Source organism: Chionomys nivalis, chromosome 16, assembly GCF_950005125.1.
Source record: "Chionomys nivalis chromosome 16, mChiNiv1.1, whole genome shotgun sequence".
In the NCBI taxonomy this organism is placed as follows: domain Eukaryota; kingdom Metazoa; phylum Chordata; class Mammalia; order Rodentia; family Cricetidae; genus Chionomys; species Chionomys nivalis.
Window position 1 is genome coordinate 13,660,518 of NC_080101.1, and position 27,329 is coordinate 13,687,846.

At 38.0% G+C, this 27,329-nt stretch overlaps 1 protein-coding gene and 1 non-coding gene across 5 annotated transcripts in view; one reads left to right on the forward strand and one right to left on the reverse strand.

Moving 5' to 3' along the window:
* Sntg1 (syntrophin gamma 1) overlaps nucleotides 1–27,329 on the reverse strand; it is a 357,578-nt gene that overhangs the window by 212,760 nt on the left and 117,489 nt on the right. For all 4 annotated transcript variants that reach the window (XM_057790678.1, XM_057790676.1, XM_057790677.1 and 1 more), the window contains exon 2: nucleotides 4,571–4,644. The gene's annotated coding sequence lies outside the window, so the exon portion shown is untranslated. The remainder of the gene's footprint in view (nucleotides 1–4,570; nucleotides 4,645–27,329) is intronic.
* Nucleotides 6,395–6,497, forward strand: LOC130888312 (U6 spliceosomal RNA). Its single transcript, XR_009058445.1, has one exon. It is a non-coding gene; the product is annotated as a U6 spliceosomal RNA (small nuclear RNA).

Genomic DNA, 27,329 nt, shown 5'->3' on the forward strand with positions numbered 1-27,329 from the left:
ATCTTAACTGACATATTGTCATTATATCATGCAAGTTCCACAGATGGGTAAGAACACTGATGACATTTCTAGCTGACAGCATTGCAACTTCTAACACAATGAAAGCTAGCCAACAAGGGAGAATATTTTAGCATGATTTCATTATTTCCTATGTACAATGTGAATGGTGTCTTTTGCACCAGGATTTTACCTTCTAGTTCTGGCAACCAAAAACCATGGGATGTTGTTTACAGCACTTGGAACTTTTATTGTCAACAACCAAGAGAGGTGTATCTTACAATAACCTTTGGCTTCTGGGATTGGTATTATATACCTATGCAGTGGATATTATTATATTCTTAAATTAGTTTGTAAAAAAGTTTTCATATTACTTATTTATGGATCTTTAGCTTGAATCAATTCTCCCTCCCTTCCAACCCCTCAACTCCCTTCCCTATTCCCATCTGAAGTCTATTACCTGCAATATTCCCTTCTTTGGCTCTCATATCACACATGAAATCACATATTCCTAATCCCAGGTAGCCATCCCAGTTTAATGTTTCCATTTCCATTTTCATACAACTCGTGTTCCATCCTCATTCCTCAAAATTCCTTGAATGGATTTACACTAATTTCCTGACTTCTACAGGTACTCCAATTTAAGCATACTTACCCAAAAATTCAAATTGACAATCAACATAGAAAAGATAACTTGTGTTATCTCTTTTTTGGTCTGGTTGGCCTCACTCAAAATTATTTCCAGATCTGTTCATTCATCTGAACATTTATATGCAGCTGAAAAGTATTCCACTTTTAATATGTAGTGCATTTTGATGACTGATTCATCTAGAATGTTACCTGAGTATTGTCAATAAAGCAGCAATGAACATGGATGGAAATAACTCTGCAGAAAGGTATCAAACCCTCAGGAATGTGCCGAATAACAGTATAGCTGGTAATTTGGTGCACCTGTCCCCTCTTATTTTGAGAAGTTTCCTCATTGATTTATATAGTAGTTGTACCAGTTTGTACTCACATCAAGAATGAATAAACGTTCTTTTTCTTGCACATCCATGCCAGCATTCACTGTCATTTTAATTTTTAATCTCAATTATTCTGATTGGAACGAGATCCAAAAATAGCTAGTAGAGCATCTTATACAACTGCTGCCATTCAAATGGGGTAGTTACTTATAAAAGAATAAAATTAGATCTTTATCTCTGACCTTTTGTGAAACTCAAATGCAAATGACTCCAATATAAGACCTTAAACACAGAATCAGCTGGAGGAAAAAAACCATCAATTATATTTGAACTCATAGGTAAATTATAAGGCTTGATGAAAAAGGTCCTCAGTATCACAGGTATTAAGAAAAACAATTGATAAATGGGACCTCATGAAACTATATAATTTCTATTCAAGAAATTACATCTCATCAGAGTGAAGAATATGCCTAGAGAATAGGGAAAATAATCTTACTAGTTATATCTCTGACTGGGGGTTAACATATAGGATATATTATACAAATATACAGAAAATTGAAAAGAAACATAACACCAACAAATAGAACCCAATCAAAAGAGTTTAGAAAAGAAGACAGATTTCTGAGTTTGAGGCCCGTCTAGTCTACAGAGTGACACCCAGGGCTACACAGAGAAACCCTGCCTCAAATAAATGAAAGAAAGAAAGAAAGAAAGAAGAAAAAGAGAATGGGAGCCGCATAGGTCAATCAGTCACTAAAGTAAGCTCAACTGGCTTGCATTACATTTATGCCACTTTATCCAACATGAACAGACAGAAAAACTAAAAATAGGTACTTTTTTTTTTTAGGAAAACCAGTGACTTCCAGAATCATTAACATGTCCAAAAGGACCAGAAACTCGAGCAATTCCAGTAGAGGATTCATGCACAGAGAAAACAGGCTATGATATGACAAAGTAAAGAAAATGTATATGCCACAAAATCCCAGTAGCACAGACAAAAAGAACAGCAACAATAAATTTCATAATTAGAATACTTAACACATAGCATAATCTTGTTCTGACAGAATTATCAGTGAACACAAGAAGATCAAGCAGCTTGGATAGCCATTGGCACCTTGGTCAAATAGTCACTACTTACTGTTCAGGGGCCCTGCCCCATCCAAAAATGGAACCATGCTTATTTTGTATATGAGTATATGTGAGCAGGACCTAAGCATGTGCATTCTGTATATAGAAGAAACAGGAAGAATATTTTAGATCCATTACATGAGAGAACAAACAGTGAAATGTTAACTGCTCTTGTGTACCTGTGAGAACATACTTTGAAGATATGACTAGCCACCAAGTGAACCTCCCCAACACTCCAACTCTTTCTTCCCTCTCCCTGTCCATCACACTTATAGCTCTAACATCTCATCAATTTTAGTATGGGCCTGGAAACAAGTAGATGTGTGGAACTGTAGGCATACATATTTTTAATATGCATACTAAGTATAAAATTGAATTTATAAATAAGGTACAGGAAGAGGTTAACAATAACTAATGATATAAAAGAAAAACTATAAGAGTACACTCTAAAAAAAAAGAGTACACTCTAAATCATCAGCATCAATGTTCTTCTAATGCAGAGCCATTAATTACAAAATGAAAAAAGAATGCTTCTTTAGTATACACTCTCATATCTCAAGTGTCACTGGTTCACAGAGATGGCTGTGGAATGAATAATTTGCTGATGACTTTTGCTCAGATGTGACAAGTGTTATGATGCAAGAGATCAACACTACACTCAAAAGGCCATGGCTCTTAAATTCTCCAATTTTTTATTTCTGAAAAATATCATGCATTATTTTGAAATGCAATGGATTTTAGGTAATTGGTATTATAGCAAATGAAAATGTAGATTTTGATAAATGATACTTCTATCTTTTGAGAAGAGTCTTCATAAACCTAGTATATTTCATAGCCCAGAACATTTTTTCCATATGCAACAGATTCTTGGTATCTTTCAAGTTCCTTGGTATCACGGTATGATAAGCAAAGTAGACTGAGGCCTGGTAGCTTTTAATCTCATGTGTTTCTGAATTTGACTCTAGCTTTATGGAGCTCAGGCAGGGTGCTGGACTCATAAAAACCTGAAGCATGAATTTCCAAACTTCTGTGTTTTCTGTAACATGAAGACATGCACTCGGGCTTCTTCCATTGTATATCTAAAGAAGTATCATGAACCTCAGCACACACAATACACTCATAAGAACTAGCACATCGTGAAATACCACAGGGAGCATTGAGTTCACTGATTGTCATTAATACCACACAGCAGTTCTTTATAGTCCACAAGGTAAGAATTCAAATATGCCATGATGATTTACTAAGAAAGTAAACAGAATTACCAGTTCAACTTTAGAACAAGGGTTCTACCTTTTCTAATAAGTAGCATGTGATCCTTTCAAAATGTGACATTTGTCCTGGCATAAGGTTTGGACCACATTGATCTTTCAGCAGCTCCTGGAAGAAGCTTTATTCTAAATCATTACTAGACCAATGAATGCCCCCACTTTCCCTGATATGGAGCATATTGGGAATGTTTTTTCTACATCCTTCCAGAAGACATTACTTATGGTCTCTTATTCAAGACAGTTCAACTCTCTGCCAAATGGGACTCCAATATATGTCATGATAAGGCATCTAATCATATACCAAATATACTTGTATTTTAAACGAATTGCCTCAAACAGGAAAAAGCTTGTTTAAGGACCTGAGTTGACCCCTGTCAGCGCATGTTAAAAAAAATCTGGGCACAGTCGTATGTGTCTGTCATGTTAGCACTAGAGAGGCAGAGAGAGAGTATTTCCCTAGGCTGACTAGCAAGTATGTTTAGCCTAATCTATGAGCTTCAGATTCAGAAAGAAACACTATCTGAAAAATCTTAGTGGAAATAAACTGAGAAAAACACCCAGCATTGAATGCTACCTTCAACAAAAACAATTACACATACACGCACACACAAACACACACACACACAGAGGTTATGCACTGTGCATACAAACTCGATACAAATATAAAGGTACATACACACGCTACTACATACCAGTATTTCTCAACTTCCTGTTGCGGTGATCCTTGAATAGAGTTGCTCATGTTGTGGTGATCTCTATCCATAAAATTATTTTCATTGATAGTTCATAACTGTAATTTTGCTACTGATCAGTGTCTCAGTTCCTAACACTATTGAATAGGTGTTTTACAAAGGTCACAACTCACAGGCTGAGAACTGCTCCTGCATACACACATGCAAACGTATAGAACTAGCAGATATCTCTTCTCCTGAATGATGTAAAAGAAGAATGAAATAAATACAACCAATACCGTCCTCACAAAAGACTCATCCAATACTACACTAGGACTAAAATCTGGCCATGTTCAGAATACCGCTCTTTTTCCCACACCAGAAAAAGGGTAAGAGCCCCCAGATTTTTCAAAACAGCAAATGATGTTTCAAAAACCATAACATTCAGGATAATAACTGTCTTACAGTCATAAAGAAAATAGTAATTTTATTCATTAATTAAAATCCACAAATAATATTTTATTGCCAAGTGATGTCTTACTTGAATTCAGGTAGAGTGGTAAGTCTTCTTTGCAGCGTTATTTCTTGGGCAATCTCAACATCCTGGAGAGCAGACTAGAAGTGGAAATAGAAAAATAAAAAACATTAACAAGTCTTCAAGGCATTCCATGTAGAAGCAATGGATCAATGCATTGAACATACTGGCTTTCCCCCAGCATTTAACATACATGTTGATGTACACATCAATCATACTCCAAGTCCCTGAGATCACTGAAAAGAAAAATACAATATTTTCAATATAGCAATGCATAGTGGATTGTTCTATATTAACTAGACACAAGTTATAGTCATCTGAAAGGGAGGAATCTCAATTAAGAAAAATGTCTCCATAAGATCTAGCTGTAAAGAATTTTCTTAATCAGTGACTGATGGGAGAGAGTGAGTTCACTGTGGGTGGTGGAATCCCTGGGCTGGTGGTACTGTGCTGCATAAGAAAGGAAGCTGAGACAGTCAGTAGCAACACCCTTTCATGGCCTCTGCATCAGCTCCTGCCTTCAGATTCCTACCCTGTTTGAGCTCCTGCCCTGACTTCCTTCAGCCTAATGAACCCTTTCCACCTCAACTTGCTTTTGGTCACGGGGTTTCATCACAGTGATAGTATCCCTAATTAGGACAAAATGTTATAAGATTAAATTCTATGAAATACAATTTTGGGAAATAACCCATGAACATATTACAAGTGAATATACTTTAACATGCCCAGACTTGCCTTTGTCAGTTACAGGCCCTTGGATATTAACTATCAGCCTACAGAGAAACACTGAGAATGATAATCCAAGTTCAAATTCACAGTGATATTTTAAAGGTTCCATTAAGAGGAATGATTTACTGACTGACTGACAACCTTTTCTGATTGTTTTTTAAATGAGATTTAGGTATTAACTCAGTCTTATGTATGGCAAGGATTTAACCCCACAAAGTAATGCAATTCAAGGACTGGCAACATTTTATTCATTTCAGATGATAAAACTGTATTTCTGCTTTTGCCACTAATTTTTAATATCCTTATTTGCATTTTTTGAAATCAATTATAGTTTTCCAAAAGTCTAATACTTCAGGAAATGATGGTTATGGGAGATGTCTATATCACAGTGGAGCAGAGGTTAGCATCAGTTTGGATTGCTATTTTTGTGGCATGGAAACTTCTATTATGGCTTACAAAATATTTCTTAGTTGGAAGAGATACTATTAAACAGATTCATGCAAAGGCCTATACATACACATTATGTTAAACACATTGGTAAAGTCTGAATCATATTTAATTTTGCAACCACGATTTTATAGGACATAATCATGGGTACTCTGTTGGTAATCTTCCCAAATAAAAGGAGGAAACATGTTCTTTTGCAGACTTGGGAGATAAGTGGATGCTTTAGTCATGACCACATACCCAAGAATTCTAAAAGCTAGGGACTGGGGATTTAAAGCATCCTTTTTCATCTCATAGGAACATAATGGGCCTCATCCCTATGAAACTAAAGAGCTACAATCAATTGACAATTTAAATAAGCTTGGAGAAAGAGCCCAAGTTCCATGTGATAATGTAGCCAGGATGACACAGAAAGCATAGGCTTATGAGACCTTGAGTAAGTAATTATTTGTGTTTATTCCTCTGAGCCAGTGATGCTGGGATAACAAATAATGATTGTTTTGTAGACTGGGAAGGCAGCAGCTTCCTCCAAGCAAGGGACAGAAGGCTCTTGCTTCACTCTTGTAGTTCTGCGCTCTCACAGCTCAGTGCACGCCACAGGAAGAGATACGCCATGCAGAAAATCCGTAGCTGTAAAGAGTTACAGGTGAGTCCTAGCTTTGGCAGCATGGACACGAAAACTAGACCGAAGCAGAGAAAATGAGCTTGGCCCCTGTGCAAGCATGACATAAAAATCCTTGAAGCACTCCATAATTTTGTTGATGTGGTCAACATCAACAATCAATCAATCAATCAATAAAAATAAAAACCATGCTCTTACTGATAAACATGCCTAAATTCTCTAGCAACAGACTCAGGAAAGTGTAATTTACTGACCCTTTGCTCTAACCTAACAAGCTATTAATATTCTCTCTTTCCCCTTCACCTTGGTTTCAATTAACACAAGATCATAGCCCAAGAGATTAACTGTTTATGCCTTTACCTCTAGAGATGCAGGGAAATGGGGCTGGATCACTACACCAGTCCCAGAGAAAATAATTTCTTCCCACTTGGGTGCCAACAGTCAGCAGTCACCCTGCTGGGCTGCAAGGAAATTCAGGTAGCATGGTGCCTCTGCCAATCAAGCACTTTCACCTTCCTTCTAAGCCTGCAGGTTACTCTGGTTACAAATGCTGTGCTCCCAGCCACCAGGGAAGGAAGTGGAAATGCTCAGAGTCATGAACTTCTAGCTTAACTAGTTACACTAACGGGTTAGCTTCTCCCAAGGGTATAACTCACAGGAGCTGTAACATAATATTAATCATTGTACTCCTAATAGTTTTAACTTTATTCATTACATGGCAGCAGAGAACTTGGAAATATCTAACATGCTGTCTGTACAGAGTATCTAACCAAATGGGCAACCACTCTGGTCGAGCACCATAAGATGTCTGAATGACTAGAGAAATGCTGGGAAAATCTGAAAGGGAAGACTTGTTCACAAAATGTTTGGATTTGAGGAATCCCTCATAAGAATTAGCAGAAATGAAGATAGTCTTGTCACATACTGTGGAAGAGGAGCGTCATACCAACAGTCCTGTCGGGACTGCAGTCTTGCTCTGGTTTTTAATTGGAGGTTAGATTGCTCATTCTGTACACCTGCTACTGGCATGACAGGTTACCATGACATCATCTTCCCTAAACAAGCTAAGCAACGTTCAACCTATGGAGCATGAGAGGAATAAAATCTTTTCTTCATAAAATTAATATGCCACGGATATTTGCTATAACAAAAACCATACCATTGATTATATAATAGCGTTCCTCTTTACAAACCTATAATATTTCCTACATAACCAAATAAAACATTTTTGTTTTTAAAATTTATTAAAATGGAATAAACTCATCAGATGTAAAGTAGCCAAGTTGCACTGCAGAAATGTGATGAGTCAATAAAATGATCTCATTAAAATTGTTTTCTAAAATTTGCAACAATAATAATGCTAGGATTAAATTATTTTGAAAATGGTTTTATTTAAAAAGTAAATATAGTTGCCAATAATATAAAGGCCATAAAATTTTATAGATTAATTCAATAAACTGAGAATCAATGCTTTTCCATCATACAAAACTTTTGCTTTTTAGACAGTCATTGTTTTAAGTATATAAAAATATCTCTGTCTAGAGACTGATGCCTACTGAGAATATTCCCACTAGATCATGTAGTGATTTTTAAACTTGTTTAATGGACAAATATTTAAATCTGTTTGTAAAGTTTGGTTTCTTAGGTGTACAAGCAATCTAAGTGAGCGCATCCCTGACAGAATGTATGTACTGATTACAGGTAAGTTTGAAAGGTAGAAGAAGACACCCTAAGGCAGGCACAGTAGTCTCTTCTGGAGAAGTGCAGGCCTAAAGAAATAAATAAATAAAGGAGAATATGTTGGTGCACAAAGGTCAGAGAGTTCAGGCCTATTCTTGTTCCTTCAAGGTCATTGACAGGAGCTTTGACCCAGGGTGTGGCTACTAACGGGAGGTTTTGGCCTAGGGTGTGGTTACTTGATGCTTTGGGCATTTGAAAAGGTGATAACTTTATTTGTTTCTTGCATTTTGGTAAAGAGGTTTTTTTTCCTCCCACTCGTCTTTGGATTGTGGTATATAAAGCCTATGAAAAATAAATGTAGATGGATTTAGTATTCACTGGGCTGCCCTCCTGACTCTAACTGTGTCTCTTCTTTTCTTTTGTATCTCTGCTTTCTTCTGCCTAACATTTCTAATCTACACGCCCCAACCCTGGACCTTATGAAGCCATCAAGGCTGGATCCTGAAAAGAATGAAAGGCAAAACAGTTTAGGTGCTTTGAATGGATTTTTCTATTTGTATATCAGCAAATCTGAGTGGTGAAGGGACAGAGAAAGAAAACAGACAAAGAAAAAAAAGTTTATGGCACGGCATGTATTATGTGATATACCATAAAGAAAATTGCAACCAAATATCACCTAGTGGCTAATGTGTGATCATTGTGGTTCAGTTAAAATGCAACACAGTTTTAAGTGTCCTAATGTCTGAAAAGTATGTCTTTACACTGACAGACAGCAGTCAGTGAGGATTGCCACTCACGGCGCATGACCAACAGGCATCTTTTTAACATCTTGACACTAAAACAGAATATCTCCCTGTGTAAAAATCTCTTTTATTTAAATTTTTAATTCTTCTTGAGCGTTTCACACAAGTACTGTATTCACATCATTTTCACTCTTTCTTCTCTCACCTCCAAATCTTCCTGTATCCTTTCCATCCCCGTTTCTTCTTTAATTACACACACACAGTCTACTCAGCCCGTTTGCTGCTGGGTACACATACTTGAGTTTAAGGCTGGTGACTAAGAATAGGATAACCTATCAAGGAGCTTTTTTTCTTGGAGAAAACTAATCCTTCCTCTCTTAGCAGTCACTGCTTTCCTGAAACTATTTCATTAGTGATAGGGCCTTGTGAAATTTCCACAACCTTCGTTGATATGTCAGTTGGTATTGCCATTATATTGATTTTGTTTAGGCAACAATATTATTGAGAGTCAAGAACACACTACCTATCTCCAGATATCCTTTCCCTGCTGTTCTTTTTTATTTAAAATATTTTTCATTTTACATGCTAGCCCCCGGATTCCTTTTATCTAATCTTTCAGCTATTTCTTCTTTAATTTTCACTCGTCCTAAGGTGCAGATGTTTTAACGGGGGCTCTGAATTCCAGAGTCACAAATTTTCTGCGCATTGGCCAGATGTGGGTCCCTGTTACCACCTCCATCTGTTGTAAAAGAGATGATTCTTTGATGAGGGATGAGAGCTACACTTATCTGTAGACATGAAATAATTCCATAAACTAAAGCTAGAAATTACATTTGTTTAGGAAACTGGCAATTGATGGGCTCTTCTCTAGGATTCATCTCTGCCTTTCTTAGTCATGAGTAGTTGGGTAGGTTTATAACATCACGCATAAATTTCTTTCTATTAAGTAGATTAGGCTTAAATCCAATTAGCTAGCTCTTGGTTATCCACAAGATAAAAGTGCTCATTCCATCATAGGGAATATTTTACCAGCTCGGTCCTTATTATTATTCATAGACTTTTCAGATAGGTAGGACAATCAATGGATTTTTCTTCAGCTTGCATATCGCATTTAGATACCAAGAGAGCTACTTTCCCCTTGCTTCTCAAAGATCAATACCTTTATGTCAGACATGAGAAACCTACATTTGATTTATTGATCAGGAGGTAGTCTAATAAAATCCCCCAAACATTGAGCAGAATCATAAGGGCTTGTTCCACTTTACATAAATATTCTGATTTGTAACCTGCCCTTCCTGATTTATTTTCATTATATAGAATGTACAGGCTCTAATTATTGGTGTGTTCAATACAATCTGGGGAAGAATGCAATTAGCTCTCTTTATAAGTCAAATTCTCTCACTTTGGGGATAGTTGTTATTAATCGCTCCCCCAAAAAAATAGTACAAGCTCTTTGCCAGGGTTCACCTGTCTTCCCATAATTTGTTAATTTCATCATGATTAAAAGGTCCTATAATTTCTTCTGGGTCTATTCCTGCTAAATGATGAAGGTTCAATTTTCCTTCCATAATTAATTCAAAGACCTTTTCCATGAAAGTTTTCAATTTTTATAGGGTTTATATGATCAAAAGATCCATTCTAAGATAGTATCTTCCCTCTGTATTGAAATTCCTGTATGGGAGTATTTGGAGGTTATTATGACCAGAACGCAGTTTCGATTCAGATCCACATGTGCCTTCTATAATTTCTCGTCATTCAAAGGCACTTCTATCTCAGATTTAGTCGATTCCCTGGGACTATCTAAGTCTTTGTTACCACTAAGATTTTGTTTAAATGAATTATTTGATCAGGTTGATGCCAGCAATGGGCCATAGATTGGAAATGTCTCCTAGGAAACTTTGGACATCATTAAGAGTCTTCAATCTCTTCTAATTTGTACTTTTTGTGTTCTAATTTTCTGTAAATCTATTTTATAACCTAGATTACTGATAGACTCTCCTCTTTGTATTATTCCGGATCAATTTGTAAATCACCAAAGATGCAAAACTTTCTTTACTTCTCAAACATGCTTTCTAAAGTGTCTACACTAGAATCAGTTACCAAAATGTTGTCCATGTAATGGTGAACTAGAGATTCAGGAAAGTGCTTACAAATCATCTTCCATGATTAACTTATGAAATATTGGCACAGGGCCAAATAACTGAATATTGGCGGTATGTAATATCCATTCATCCATTGGTGCTGATCTGACCGTTAAGGTCCTAAATATCTTTTTGCATTCTAAGATAGCATTTTTTAAAAGTCAGAGATTCAATTGAGGATTCATCTCGCTTCTGGTTCTCCTACCCCTATTTGTACAGCTTTAGTGAAATCTTTGTAAAAAAGTCACTAAAGGGTTCTTTAGAGACTTGTATAACCTTAGTATATAATTCTAGTCTTTTTTTCTTGTTCTTGAATCTCGTTCCAAGCATTTAAGGCTGCTCTATGGCATATGGACAATATGTGTTTGTTGTATGTAAGGGTTCTTTAGAGACTTGTATAACCTTAGTATATAATTCTAGTCTTTTTTTCTTGTTCTTGAATCTCGTTCCAAGCATTTAAGGCTGCTCTATGGCATATGGACAATATGTGTTTGTTGTATGTAGCTTGATTACTCAGACCAGCATAACGCCCTCACCAAGAATTTTATCTTGGGAGGCCTCAAAACCTTTGACTTTACCTTTATATGCAAGGGCCTTAGTTTCTTCTCTCCAAAAACTCTTCCACTGAAGCTGTGGATCATGGTCTAGTACAGCTGAGACTAGTTAAATCCAATCATGTGTTATTTCTTAAAGCCCTTATTTTTACCAGCTCCCCCACATATGGTGAATGCATGCCAAAAGATACTTCTGCTTCTTCAATATCTTTTAGATCTTCCATACATATAGGTTCCCATTTTCATCTGTATATCCTTTTGGGTATTGAGTATTTGGCTTTTCAGAGGCAGTAACAGGATAAGTAGCTAAAACTCTTGGTAAGTCATCTCTGACCCTGAGAGGTACTGCTGATGCTAAATCTTTACTATTGTCTTTTGCCTGCACCTCCTCTCCTTGTGTATCAGTTCTGACAAGCTCCTCAATCAATTCAAATCTTATCACTGTCTTTTACAAAGTCTGAGACTCTGGACCTGTGAATATTTCTAATTACTTCATCAAATCAGTTAATTTCTGGTTTTTATTCTGCACATGTGATTCCAAGTTTTAAATTTTTTCCATTAATTATATCTTCTCATCCTCAGAGATTATTTGGATGGTGTGTAGATTGCCTTCCAGGAGGGATGTTCTACCTACTAGCTTGTCATAACTTTTTAACAGATTTTGATTGTCAATTTCAATAGTATGAATTCTTTCAGATAATCTATCACTGCCATTTTATTTCATAACCCATTGACATGGAGTGAATTTTGCCTGTCACACTATGATTATCATTTTCAATGTATTGAGTCCTTTCAGCCAACTTCTCATTACTAGTCTGTAAAGTCTGTATCATTTCTAAAAGTTTCTCATTCTTGACTTTGTTATCAAACCATTTCTTTGTACTGTAATTTTATAGTAAATACCTGCATTATACTTTTGTTAGATAATGGAAACTGTTTAATTCAGAAATTCTTAACAGTAAAGTGTGTTAACAACAACAGCAAAAAAGAACTACCCACTAATTAAAACCATTATCACAGAAAAAAAAAAATCACAGCATCAGAAAGATTGAGAACCGCTGCTCTAGTAGGAATATAAACTACCAGATTCAAATGATTTTATAAGAGTAAAAGACTAAAGAAATAGAAACATCACTGTGTGGTTGTGGGTCGTGCACAATTTTAATTCCAGCACTCGAGATACAGAGACAGACAGAGCTCTGTGTGAGTTCGAGGCCAGCCTGGCCTACAAAGGAAGTTCCAGGACAGGCTCTAAAGCTACAGAAAACCCCTGTCTCAAAGAAAGGAAGGGAGGGAGGGAGGGAGGGAGGGAGGGAGGGAGGGAGGGAGGGAGGGAGGGAGGGAGGGAGGGAGATCTGTAGCTTAAATAAAAGAAAAAAACATGTCATAGAATTTCACTGCAATGCAAATTTGAACACTGTGTGAGAATGCACGGACCACAGTTAAATGTGAAAACCATGAGATATCTAACAACATGAACTGCAGGTGTAAAATGGAGTCGGCATAAGCCTCAAAGAGAAGATAAGTGCCCAGCAGATTGCAGAGCTGGAGGGGTGGTGATAATTCACCCTTTGAAGCTTAGCATATTTTTTCATCATAAGTTCCAGCCAAAAAGACAAAGCTGCTGGATTCGTCTTTGCTGCTTGAATCTGGTGTTTAGTTTGATCATTCCTTGGACCTCGACAGTTTCATTTTGAAACTGAAATGTTTATCCTATGTCACTATACCATGTGTGTGTGTGTAAACTTTATTTATAAACTTGATTTCACAGCAGCTAACAGGAGACTTAAGAGGTGAAGGCATCTTCAAAGACTGTGGGGAATTTAAAATTAGACTATATTTTAGATTGTGAGAAAAGCATGGGACTTTAGCGAAAAGTGGTTAAAGATTATATCTTAAAAGTGATGTGTTTGTGTGTCAAGTTGGTAAAGAGTGGATTGTGATCATCTTTTACAACCACCTCAGAAGGGAATGTCAGTGAATGATTGTCTAGACGGCATTGACTTGTGAGGATGTCTGTGCGGTGTTATCTTGACAGCTGTTAAGAGATCTGCCTTCTGTAGGTGGGACCTGTATCTGATGCATATCTGTATACAGAGCATCCTGGTCTGTATAAGAGAGCTGTAAGCAAGCTGAGCATTAGTAAACATGAACCTGTCAATGTATTGCTCTCTACCCTTGTCTGTGAATACAATATTTAACATACTTAAGTATTTTAAAAATATTTAAAAGCTGCATTTAAGTTCCTGATGAACTGACTTCCACATAACAATAAACTATAACCTAGAATTTTTCTGCCTACAAAAAAACCTTTTGCATTGTTTTTGTTGTTGTTGTTGTTTTGGTTTTTTTTTTTTTTGGTTTTTTTTTTTTTTTTTTTTTTTTTGGTTTTTCGAGACAGGGTTTCTCTGTAGCTTTGGTGCCTGTCCTGGAACTAGCTCTTGTAGACCAGGCTGGCCTCGAACTCCGAGAGATCCGCCTGCCTCTGCCTCCCAAGTGCTGGGATTAAAGGCGTGCGCCACCACCGCCCAGCTTGCATTGTTTTTATTAGAATATTTTGTCCCAGAAACAGAAAAAGAGTCTAAGACAATGTTGGGGTACTATGACTTTATTTATTGTGAGGTATGGTTAGATAATATTTAATAAAATCTTGTGATTATCTGAGTTTTTGTTATCGATGTCATTTATTTCCTTCATGTTTTATTAAAAATTTCACACATAATAAATGGAAAGCTGAGATTTTTCATAAACCTTTTCCTGAAATTAAAAAATTGTAAATATATCATCCCCTCTAATTATGACTTCAGCTTCATCTCAAAAATTTTATGATTTTTTTTAATTGTCCTTTAGTATTTTTCGAGGTGATTTTTGTGACTTAAAATTTACATAATATTCTAAATATCTATTATTTCTTTTTTTAATTCTGAAATCCTAATGCCTATATATATTAAGTCAAGAGTATTTCTCCATTTTTATCCTATAAATCATGTGATTTAGGCATGCACTGGTTTGAATGCAGAACCTAGAATTATTTGAAATTATGAACTAAAGTAAGCCCCTTGTCCATATCTCACCCACTCACACACACATACACACTTACACACTCACACACAGATACATATATATGAATATATATTTACATACACATATGAATAAATAATTTCATAGAAACCTTTCTGCAGTCATCCATTTCTCTGCCTTTGTTTTCTTGCTTAAATGCACCAATAGCTTTTGTCGAAACCTGACAATCTGCTTGGTTTTCAAGCTCGCTATTTGAATTGGAATGAAGCTATCTAGTACTGAAGCACCACCCACATCATGAGACTTGAATCATGTTCAAAGTCCCGTGTCTTGTGTTCAGCCACTTTTACCTTTAGCTTTAGATGAAACATTATTACAAATGAAATTTGAAAAAAAATAAAACACAAAAAAGCAAATCCTAGAATATAAAAAATGTGAAAGCTTTGCTCAGCAAAACAGTTTTAAAAATCTAAGGAAAGTCATCTACTAAGAGAACTTTGGAAATTACATATCTGATGTCTTTTAAGAAGTTATACCCAGAAAATCTAAGTACAACTTGAAATTCAGGAGACAAAAAAAACCAGAAATCTAAAGTCCTCCATATCTAACCACAGAAAACATGATTGCAGCATCCTGTGTCAACAACACCTCCCTTTAGAGTCAGCCATTTGTTACTATATAATCATTCATACAGGTGAACTGAAAATGCATATGCACATAAGTAGAAGAGATATGCTCCATTAATATTTTATTTAAAATATGAAAAATTTTAAATATAGGTTTTGGGTTTTTTAATGTTTTGGTAAATTCAACTAGAATATTATACATTTATATTTTTTTCTAATTTCTCCTAAACTTCCTATATAAAGTTAATTTTCATCTATATATTTATTCTATTTGTACTTAAGTAAGCATATTTTGTTTGGCCCATGCCCTTTAAAGACATTTAAATTTCACTGCTTTTAGATTTCTCTAAATATTGATTGTAAATGAAACTCATACTTTCAAATTATTTAAGTAACAAAACTTCTTTGCAAATTTTTAAATATATAGAGATACAAATAAAAACATCATTCTTGAATGAGTAGTCAGGTTTCCTTTCTTTGAAGTGGGTGAATGAAAATACTGGGAGTCAAGCAGACATTGGTTGGTCACTTCCACAGTTCTGCGTCGTCATTGCGCAAGCCTGTTTTGCAGGCAGGACACATTGTATGTCTAGGGTTTTGTGACTGGATTGGTGCTTTCATTTCTCTTTGGAAGCCTGTAGAGGACCTTCCCTCAGCAAAGGCACTAGAACCAAGGGGTGAAGACTCTCTATTGGCACCAGCCCTACTTCTCCATGTTCAGTGAGTTGTATAACTGTTGTCCTTGGCAATGGGACCTGCAGACAGTTTGTAGAAGGCAACCCATTACTTTGCAACAATCTGGGTTGTTTGGGGATTTCCATGGGACTCCATTGGTCAATAGCTCAATTGAATGCATTCTAGTGCTGGTACTGGAGGACTTGTTTTGTGACAGGAGATGTCCAGTTGTAACTCTGTCACCCCATTATTAGGAGACTTCACTAGGATCACCTTTTTATATTTTAGGTAGTCTCCATTTCACTGGAATTCATACCACCCTTCAAATGCCCCTCAATTCTAACTGTCTTTCCCCATATTTCATCCCTAAACTCTATCTTAACCTTCCCCACCTGATCTTCCTATTCATGCCTTTACCCACCCCTACTCTATTCTATTTTACTCTTCACATGACAGAATCCATACATGAAACCAGGTGACAAAAAATCAGAGACTATATAGCCCAGAGACTTAAGAAAAAAAAAAAACTACTGGCCTAAAAAAAAAAAAAAGAAAATTGATCCTAATGATATTCTGATATAGATTGGTGCCTCACTTAGTCATCATCAGATTGCCTTCCTCCTTTAGCAGGTGAGAAAACATACAGAGACCCAGTGACAGACATTACATAGAGAGAGAAAAATACAAAGGCAGAGAGAGACAAAAAGAGAGAGAAAGAGACCTTGGAACACATGGATCTAAGTGGGTTGTTTCCATGAAGTCTCTCCCCTCAGAGCTCAGGGAATGGAGGAGGAGGAGGAGGAGGAGGAGGAGGAGGAGGAGGAGGAGGAGGAGGAGGAGGAGGAGGAAGAGGAAGAGGAAGAAGAAGAAGAAGAAGAAGAAGAAGAAGAAGAAGAAGAAGAAGAAGAAGAAGAAGAAGAAGAAGAAGAAGAAGAAGAAGAAGAGAAACTTGTATAAGAGCCAGAGGTGTTGGCAGACACTAGGAGAACAAGGTCTTCTAAATCAACTGAGCAAACCTCATATGAACTCATAGAGACTAAAGCAGCAACCAGGGCAGTCTGGATCTTTATCAAGTCCCCTGTACAGGTATTATGGCTTTCAGTTTAGTATATTTATGGGACTGCTGAGTTTGTGAGCAAGTGGGTCTGATTCTAGTGCCTTATCTTGGGCTCTTTTCCTTTTGTTGGTTTGCCAATGATATTTGTTTTATCTTAATGCGTTTTATTCTGTCATCTTTGTTATCTACCAAAAGCCTTTTTTCTAATGAGATACAGAAAAGGAGTGATTCTGGAAGTCGGGGGTGGGGGAGGGAATGGGGAGGAGTAGAGAGAGGAAAACTGTAATCAAGACATTTTGTATGAGAAAAGAATCTATTTTCAATAAACAAAAAATCAAAACAAAGAATAATTATTCTTTCTATACACTCATATGAGAGGTGCTAGCACCAGCTTCTCTATATAATTCTAAGGCTGTGCCCTATCTAATGACTTTAGTGTAGTAGAGGTATTCAAGCTGCACACCTGTGTTTAATTTTAGTAAATGTGCAAATGGGCTCCAATATTTTTTTCAAATTCTTCATCAACTCTGACTTCAATGAGATTTGAAAATATCTACTAGCTTTGGTGTTAGTTTATTAGAATAATAAATAACCACAAATGAACTATTGTACAAATAAATTATTGACTTATTAAAATGATTATTAAAAGATTATATTTTTTTAAAAGCTATATAGTCTTTTTTTCAAAATAAAAGAGCATTCAAATAGAATTAAAGTCAATCATTTCTTCCAGTAAGATGTGTGTCTGGATTCCACGTTTATCTGTTTCAAAAATTCTTATGAGATTTACCTATAGTTTTTATGTGCATGTACTGATTAATTTTATGTGAACTTGTCAGAAGTTAGAGATATCTGGGAAGAGTCAACCTAAAAAGCTTCTATAAAATTGTGCTTAGGCAAGTCTAAAAGCCATTTGGTCGATTAATGATCGATGTTGAAGGGCCCAGCCAAGTATGAGTGGTGCTGACCATAGGCAGATGGTTCTAGGTTATACAAGAAAGGAGGCTGAGCATGCCAAGAGGCGAAAGCCAATAAGCAGGTTCCTCCACGGCCTCTGCTTCAGTTCCAGCCTCCAGTTTCCCGCCTTGCATTCTTCTACTGACTTCCCTTAGTCTTTCATGATTAAGCTCTCTCCTCAGCCCCCCTTCATGATGGAATATAAGTCATAAAATGAAATCAATCATTTTCTTTCCAAATTACTTTTGTTCATCGTATTTACTATAGTAATGAGATCTCTTCAAGATTGTTAGGGCTTTTAACCATAAACCAGCATTCCGAAACCACAGAGCCTCCTTTCCTTTATAATAGAATAGACTCTCTTTTTAAGATAGCTAGCCAGGTAAATGGGTTACACATGTAAGATGACAGAATGTGTGTGGGTGTGGGTGTGCAAGTGCATGTGCACATGTGTGTTTGGTTGTGTGTAAACAGAACTGCAACCCTCCCACACTGCTCAACCCTCAACATACACTGAATTCTTGAACCAGTCTTAGCTACAACGCATTCCTTCTGATCCACTGTTTTTTGCAGCAGAAGTGGAGAGCACATGGTCTCTCCATCACAATGATTCCCTCTATCCTGTGATGTCTGATCCTCTCCTTGAATTTCCAAAGATGCTCCCTGGTTCATTATTTCTCACTGTAATTCATCCCATTAAATGAATAATGATACAATCACCAATAATCAAAACAAAAGTCAGGATAGGATGCTCCCTGTTTAAATTTCTCCAGTATCATCTTAGATAGATAGATAGATGATAGATAGATAGATAGATAGATAGATAGATAGATAGATAGATAGATAGATAGATGATAGATAGATAGATAGATAGATAGATAGATAGATAGATAGATAGATAGATAAATAGATAGATAGATGATAGTGAAAAATACCCACTTTACCTGAACATCCCCAAACACCTAAATTCTGCAGAAACAACTTGTCTCTATTTTACTGAGTCATCATCTTTTTCTAAATAGTTTTATTTATTCCCATTTCAGTATTTTAACTTAGTGCCTCCTATTGCATAAAACACTCTTCCTTGAAAATATATGCATATCTGACTTCATCTCACCACTCATACAACACTTCAAATACCTCAGGGGGTACCACACTGGTTGCCCTAGCCTGTGTCAAACATTTAGCTCTATTTTTATTCCTTTCAGAAATTGTCTATCTGAAATTATTTTCTTGTTTGTGTACTTTCTCCTTGGTATTTGACCCTGACTTTCCTTTGTACTCTAAACAGATGATGCATCATTAAAAATGATACCTAAAAATGGATGTTTTCTCGGGAATATTAGAAAGCACTTCAAATGTTAAAGGTGTGCACTACACCAAGAGGTAGTGCCACTCAGTTCTATCTGGTGTGCACCTTTCCCTAAGTCTGACAAAATGCCCTGAGCTCATGCTTCTGCCTGGGTCTGGAGACTAGCAGGTGAGCCTGTGCCTGTTTGGCTAACTTCGGTTCAAGCTTTTTCACTTTTTTGCTGAGAACTCAGTCACCTTGTGTTAAGGAGATCCCAAGGTTTAGTGTTGGTTGTGCTGTTATTTCTGAACAGCAGCAGAGATCAACTGTATATTCTTACCGTTATAAGAAAATAGACCTCAAGCTGTCTTATAATGTATATATACATATACATATATGTGCATATATACCTTTAATGGAATTTTTACGTAAGTATGTGCTTATTTCAGCTACAATAAAACACATTCTGAAAATCCCGTGGACCAAACAGTTGTGCACCCAAACAATAGCATGTCTGTTTTCCTAGGTCACTTTCTCATGCTCCTGATAAGTGACTTGCATCTATAATTTTATTTACACAGATGCATTTGAAATGGGTACCTTTGGAAGACCATATCCAATGTAATGCATTTATGCTTGATAGAATCATTTAATGATACACAGTCGAGCCCTGGCCCCTGTACTGGGGATTACTCACAAAATCAACTCTTAAATTGCCAAACTAGCCAGGTGGTGGTGGAGCACGCCTTTAATCCCAGCACTGGGGAGGCAGAGTCAGGCGGATCTCTGTGAGTTCGAGGCCAGCCTGGTCTACAAGAGCTAGTTCCGGGACAGGCACCAAAGCTACAAAGTAACCCTGTCTCGAAAAACTAAAAAAAGAAAAAAAAGAAACGGACTTACACTAAATACACAGATCTGATATTGGGAATAAACTTTAAAAAAAAATAAAATAAAAATAAATTGCCAAACTAAAGTTGCATTAAGTTGTATTATGCTTTTCTATTCAGCATTCCAATTTCAAGGGAAGAAAATTAATAATCACAGCACTTTCCCATTACAACAGGGGAGTAACAAACTTGGTATGCGATGTGTGCGAGGACCCTATTGAAGTTGAGTCCTTGGATTCTCAAGGGCTTATCTCACCTGAGGAAATACTACTCTCGGTTCAGTATAGTTTTGTCTGATTATCTGGGTCAGGGTATCTGGGAACCGAATGCACAGTCACAGTCTACTCAGTTACACAAGTAAGAAACATAGGCCTTATATTGCACAGCTGTCTAAGAATTCCTGATTAGGGAGTTCAGAAGACACAGAGATAAGCCAAATACTATTACTTTGCTCAATGGTCATATTATAAAGCTGCCATTTGAATTCATATCTCTCTACAAACATATTAGTGAAGCAGCTCTCAGATCTCATCAGGACACTGTGCACAATACATGCTGATTAACAAAACATTTCCTAACAGTGGCAGGAAAGTTCTCAAGCACAAATGGAGCATTTATATCTACACCCCTCCCCCAGGGTTTAGGGTGCATCACAGAAGAGGGCAAAGGAAGACTGGACAAGCCAGAGGTCAGGGACGACCTATGTAAACAGTGTCCTCTTGACATGACAGGATCACAGTGGTCATGAGCTCAGAGCAGCTCTGGTGGCTTGTACAGGATCCAGCCAGTCAGCACTCCTTGAAACCCCTTTTCACCTTTTTCTAAAGGAAATGCAATACAAGACAATTTCGATGTCCCTCAAGCCCCACCAATAGTTGCCTCTAGACCTATAACCAGACTCAAGGCAGAGTAGGCTCCTATAATATAAGGGAGATGAAAGGGTACTCCCTAGTACACTACACTACTAGGGAGCTTGATGATTTTGCTAATTCATTCAAGCATAAGTCCAAGGAATATGTGTGAAAATGAATGTTAAGGGTATGAGATAGTGGTGGAAGGATCATAAAATTAGATCAGGCTGAGTTTATTAATATGGGCCCTCTGAGTTGAGATTCTAGGTTTAATATGGAAGCTCACATAGTTTATAAAGGTGTGGAAATCTTGAATGAATGGTTGGCTGAAGCATTTATCAAAAGATGTTCTACAAAAAAGGAGGTGGAGATGCCTGATATCCCTTGGCTTAGTGTTGATTAAGGGATTTTAAGAATCAGGGAAATTGCAATGCTATTGTGGGCATGCTATGCAAAAGCTAATCCTTCATATTTGGAAGGCCCAGAAAACATGTCCTTCATGGATCCTATAAGATGAAAAATGGTGAAAGGGGCACTAGCACATTTGAAAAGTTTTATTGTTGTCCTTTTCATTGTGCCGGACTTTAACATTGGAGATGCTACTGCTCATTTGGAAGAATTAAATGCAATGGGTTTAGTTGGGCATCGAGATAACAGGGTCCAGGTGGCAGCAGTAAATCTCCAGGGTCAAGGTAAATACAGTTATCATGCTAACCAATGCAGACAAAACAGTGTTCATAATGACCTAGCCTGTAATGGTTATCACAGGCAAGGGAAAATTTATAGTGGCATGACTTATGCAGATCTTTTGTACTGGCTAATCAGTTATGGTGTTTCCATGCATGAAATAGATAAGAAGTCCACTGCATTTCTGATTGATGGATATGAACAGAAAAATTCTCAAACAAATGAAAGAAAGGTTGCATTGGGTCACGGCAAAAGGCAATCTTGGTCACTGAATCAATTTCCAGACTTGAGCCAGTGTGCAGACCCAGAATGCCTTGAATGAAGCAGTGAACAGGTTCCTCTGAGAAATGATAAGACACCCAAAAGTTTTGGTTAGACTTTCTCCAGCTATTTCCCCAGAGGGACCTATAGCCTTTCACAAGGGTAAATGTACATTGGGGGAAAGGGGACAATTAGACTTTTCTGGGTCTGTTGAATACTGATTCTGAACTGGCACTGATTCTGGCAGATCCCAAGAAACACTGTGGCCTTCCAGTTAATGGGGGCGTATGGAAACCAGATGAATAATGGGGCTTTGGCTGATATTTAGCGGTTCCTCTAAATTCATCCTGTGGTTATTTTTCCAGTTCCAGAATGTATATTTGGGAATAGATAAATTTAGAAGTTGGCAGAATTCTCACATTAGTTCTCAGTCCTCTGCTGTGAGGGCTATTATGTTTGAAAACGGTAAATGGAAGCCATTAGAGTTGCCTCTGCAAAAAAAAAAAAAAAAAAAAAAAAAAGGTGGATCAAAACAATATGGCATCCCTGGAGGAACTATAGAAATTATTGCCACTATCAAGGGTGTGAAAGATGCAGGGGTTCCCACCACATCTCCCTTTAACACTCCTGTCTCAGCAGTAGAAAATACAGGTAGATCATGGAGAATGTCACTGACTATTAAAAAAATCAATCAAGTAATAACTCAGATTGTAGCTGCTGTACCAAAGATAATGTCCTTACTGTTTTGCCTCAGGGATATATTAACTCTCTTGTGTGTCTTGTGTGATTACTTACTCATAAGGGATCTTTATCATCTGTGACTTCCACCAAATATTACACTCATGTATTACACGGATGACTAACACTGACTGGACCAAGTAAGCATGAGGTAGCAACCACTTTGAATCATTGGTAGCACATATGGGTGTCAGAGGATGGGAAATGTATCCAGGAGACCTTCTACCACAGTGAAATTCTTAGGAGTCCCGTGGTGTGGAGAATGCAGTGATAATCATTCCATAGTGAAGGTTAAGTTATTGCATCTGGCTCTTTCCACCACAAGGAAAGAAGCACAACATTCAGTGGGCCTATTTGACTTCCCACTTGATGTGCTACCCCAGTCACTGTACCATGTAACTTGGAAATCCCTAAGCTTTGTGTGGGGCCTGGAAAAGGAGAAGGCTCTTCAACATGTGCAGGCTGCTGTACAGGCTGCTTTACCACTTGGACAATAAGATCCAGCAGACCCTCTGGTACATGAGATATAAGTGTCAGATAGGGTTGTCGTTAGGAGCGTTAGCCCCCACAGAAAAATCAAAGAAGATACCAGTAAAGGAAATTCAATCTGTTTTGGCCAATGATATTTGGGGTGACTAGCCCTAGGGCATGATTTTCCCTGGATACTTGACCGGATAAGGCTGAGGAGGCTCTCGGCGCTCTCTCTCTCTCTCTCTCTCTCTCTCTCTCTCTCTCTCTCTCTCTCTCTCATAGTTGAAGCAGGAGTAAGCCTTGCAGTTGCTCCTCATCACCCTGGGCAGAATGGCAGGACAATGACAATGACAACTGGATCAGCGGCGGCATCTATATGTATTCATGAATCTGTTTTCTTTTTTCATTGCACCCCTTAATAAATTATTGACAAGGCTTTATGAATTTTACTTCCTCTGGCGCCCAATATGGCCTAATACACATAGTCTTTAGACCTCCCCCTAACCCACACACAGCCGGTCCTCTGAAATCCTTTGAAATATTTTCATGAAAGTCATGCAGAGTTAGGGGGATTGAGATCCATTCTGACCGTGGTAGCCAACGGTCAGAAAACCCAGGTTTTTAAATCTCCCAAATGGCTGGCAGGGACAGTGGGTTTGCCAAGACTCACCATGCACACAGCAGAGGGGTGTGCCTTCAGCCCATTGAGTGCCACATTTGGGAGAAAGTATTGCTACCAACTTGGCTCCCGAAACAAGCCAGCTCACACCCAAACTCAGGTTTTTAAAATCCCCAATTGGCTGGCAGGGGGCAGCGGGTGTTCACCCATGCACACGCCAGAGGGGTGTGCCTTCATCAGACTGAATGCCACATTTGGAGGAAAGTAGTGCTACCAGCTTGGCTCCCGAAGCAAGCCAGCTCTCTCACAAACTCAGGTTTTTAAAATCCCCACTCCCGACTTGCAACAGCACCTGCCTCAGATCAGCCTGCAGTGTCTGTGTTCCTGCCTCCTACTCCAGCCCAGGCTGCCAGGCGGGCCTGCAAATCGCCCTGGAGCACTAGCTGCATGAGCCTGCATGTGGCAGCGCTCCCCGGGTGCTTTCTGCCCCTGCCATTTTCAGCCTGGTCCAGCCTTCTGAGCACCTGCTCAGACTGAGAACTCCCAGTGGCTCTCTCTAACCAAATTTGTTTGGTGTAGTTCGTTTCAGTTCTGCTTAAGATTCACAGGTCAGTCATCTCCTCGAGCACAAGCCAGTGTACGGCTACAATGTTCCAGGACACGCTTTGGTGCAATACCTGTGTGTGACACCTGCTAGCCAGACATCATTATCACATCCTGAAATCTTCACACGACCCAGCAGCTACCCAAATATCGGATCTCTCTGCAGGTCAACCAAAATTACTCCACCTACGACACTCTTCTGAGGATCTTAGATGATGTAAATTACTTGATAACTCTACACTCTAGACTAATAGATAAATTTTTAAAAGTTTTACCATTTGTAAACTCTCCCCCACGCTAATGGCAGGTACTAGCACTATGCAGGCAATTAGGACCCTGCTGGTTTCCACTGTGGAGGGAATGCTATGTGGGATGTGTGCGTGTTTGGCTATAATTGTTATTAGTCTAGCAATTCACACTTACACTTAAAAATGGTTTGTTAGCCAGGTGGTAGTGGTGCACGCCTTTAATCCCAACACACGGGAGGCAGAGACCAGTAGATCTCTGTAATTTTGTGGCCAGCCTGGTCTACAAGAGCTAGTTCCAGAACAGGCTCCAAAGCTAACAGAGAAATCCTGTCTCAAAAGAAAAATGGACTTTGCAAAAGGATAATGAGAAATTACGGGCAAAATAAAAATCATGGAGAATGGTTATGAGAAATTGGCAGAAAGGACCTTGGCTTTGGATGTAGTATGCAAGTCACTGAATTAGTCACTAATGAAGACAAAATAGCCTTGAAAGATAAGATAACAGCCTTAGAGGTATTTACACAGATCATGGAGAATGGTTACAAGAAATTGGCAGAAAGAACACTAACTTTGGAAAATAATTTGCAAGCCATACAGATAGTCACTAAGTAACAAGGCTGCCTTGATTAATAAGATAAAAATATTAGAATTGTTTGTGGATGACAAGAATAAGAAATTGACTGTTTTAATGAAGACTTTAGAAGGCCCCACTGTTGAGGGGGTGCAGAGCCTCCAAAAGGCAAGTACTTATAGATTCCAAGTCTTAGAAGAACTTATTGAGACTGATAAAAAGAGAATTCAGACATGGATGGAAGACATTAGAGAGGTGTCAACCTCACCATTACCTTGAAGAATTAGAGACGAGCTGCCTGGGTTTGTTAGCACACCCGCCATGAGTTATCCTATTACTAATTATGGCAGGCAAGCAAATAGAAATTATTCTGAAGGATATACAGACTGAAAATGAGAATCTATTCATATGAAATATTTAAATAATATTAAGGAAGCGGTAGTTGTGTATGGTACGATTTCAGCATATGCTGTGCCCCCAGACGAGTCTGAGAGCATAGCTTTGCAAACGAGAGAACCAAGCAGGTCTTTTCTGTGGAACACAACCTGAGTGTACGGCAGGCCTCTGAAATCTCTTAAAAGCAGTGGCTGCTTGGTGGTCCCCAGCTCCCAAATTCATTTTCCTCACTCTTCTTCGTCAGCTGCAGGTATAAACTCATGAGACGGTGGGAAGAAATCAAAGCATAACCTGGTTTCAGGGCTGCAATGAAAACAGAAGCTAAGGGAGCTAGAGAAATAGTTTAGTGTTTAGGAGTGCTTGTTGCTTAGTGAGGAGGACGAGGGTTCGGATCTCAGAAGCCAAATCAGATGTTTCACCACCTGTAACTCAAGCTAAAGGGGTTCTAATATCACCTTCTAGACTCTGTGGGTAACGCATGTGTGCATACATTGGCACAGGCACACACACATATACAAAATGGAAATTTAAAAAGTGAAATTAAAAAGTAAGGGAAATGTTGCCTTCATCTTTCTTCCAAAAAAGTCCCATTGCTGACCACGCTTATTGTGACATGTCAGCAGTGAAGAACTGGTGTTGATGGCCCAGAAGAGCAATGTCGATCTTCACTGGAAATGCAATGACAATTGGTTCGACGGAACTAATTCAAGTGTTTGGGAAAAAATTTTTTAAAGCAAATGAATCTTAGGTTTTAGATAGAACTGCAAGGCCAACGGCTTTTCTGAGAGGCGTAAGACCTAAAGTTATGACCCGCTTCCACCTACTTTGCCCTAAGATATTATACTCTGTCAGCTAAATGTTTATTATATTCAATGCTCTCAAATGTAAAACACGTGGTGAAAAATTGCCAAATACTCACTTAATAAGTCAGTCTAAGGGAAAATATTTGTCTTCTTGGATCAAAATATAGCGTTGGTGTGTGGGTGTGGGTGGGTGGGTGTGGGTGGGTGTCTGTCTGTCTGTCTACATGCCATGGTACACATGTGGAAGACATAGGAGAACATTCTGGAGTTGATTCTCTCCTTTCACCTTTGCATGGGTTCTGGGGATCAAACCCCAGTCACTAAGCTTACAGATTGAAAAACTGCCTAGTGTCCTCTTAGCCCCACCTCTCTACCAGAATGCCCCACAAATTTAGGACTCAAATACATCTGCTCATAGAGTGACACTGTTATTTTATATGCTGGATACAATGTTATCTCTGAAACGATAGTCAAGAATTGCATCCTTCCTTAGTTTAAGAAGATTTTACGTCACAGAAAATTCATTGGTATGTTTCTGTTCTAGAAGCAGTGTGCAAATGAACATCTGTACATTGGTGTACTTCTGTGAAACAATGACAGACAAAACATTTTAGTCTGCTGAGGGAGGGAGCTTTAGAGCCGAATGATGAGAATGTATTGGTCCACTGCTACAAGATAAGGTTTATAATGTGGACATCGATGAAAATGTCACAAAATACCGTGTTCTTTACAGACTTCCTTGAACCAGTCTCCACTAACAGAATGATTCCAGGGAGAAAAGATATTAACAAGTGTGCAAAAGCTTCAGTGTTCTTGGAATGAAATATGCCAGTGCTTATAACTTGCATTTCTAAAATATCATTCTGTTTTTTCATAATTTTTCAAGTGATTCTATTAATGCATGCTCAGACAGAGTCGAATATAAATTTCCAAAGTGAGCCTCCTAGAGCTCTGGATATATTAAGATATGAGTTTGACATCTGCGTAGGGATAGGAGCAGCACTCACATTAATCCTCTGGCTAAATGCTAAGAGGAATTGAGTGTAAAATAAAGCCTGACATACTATCAACCTAACTCCATAACAGG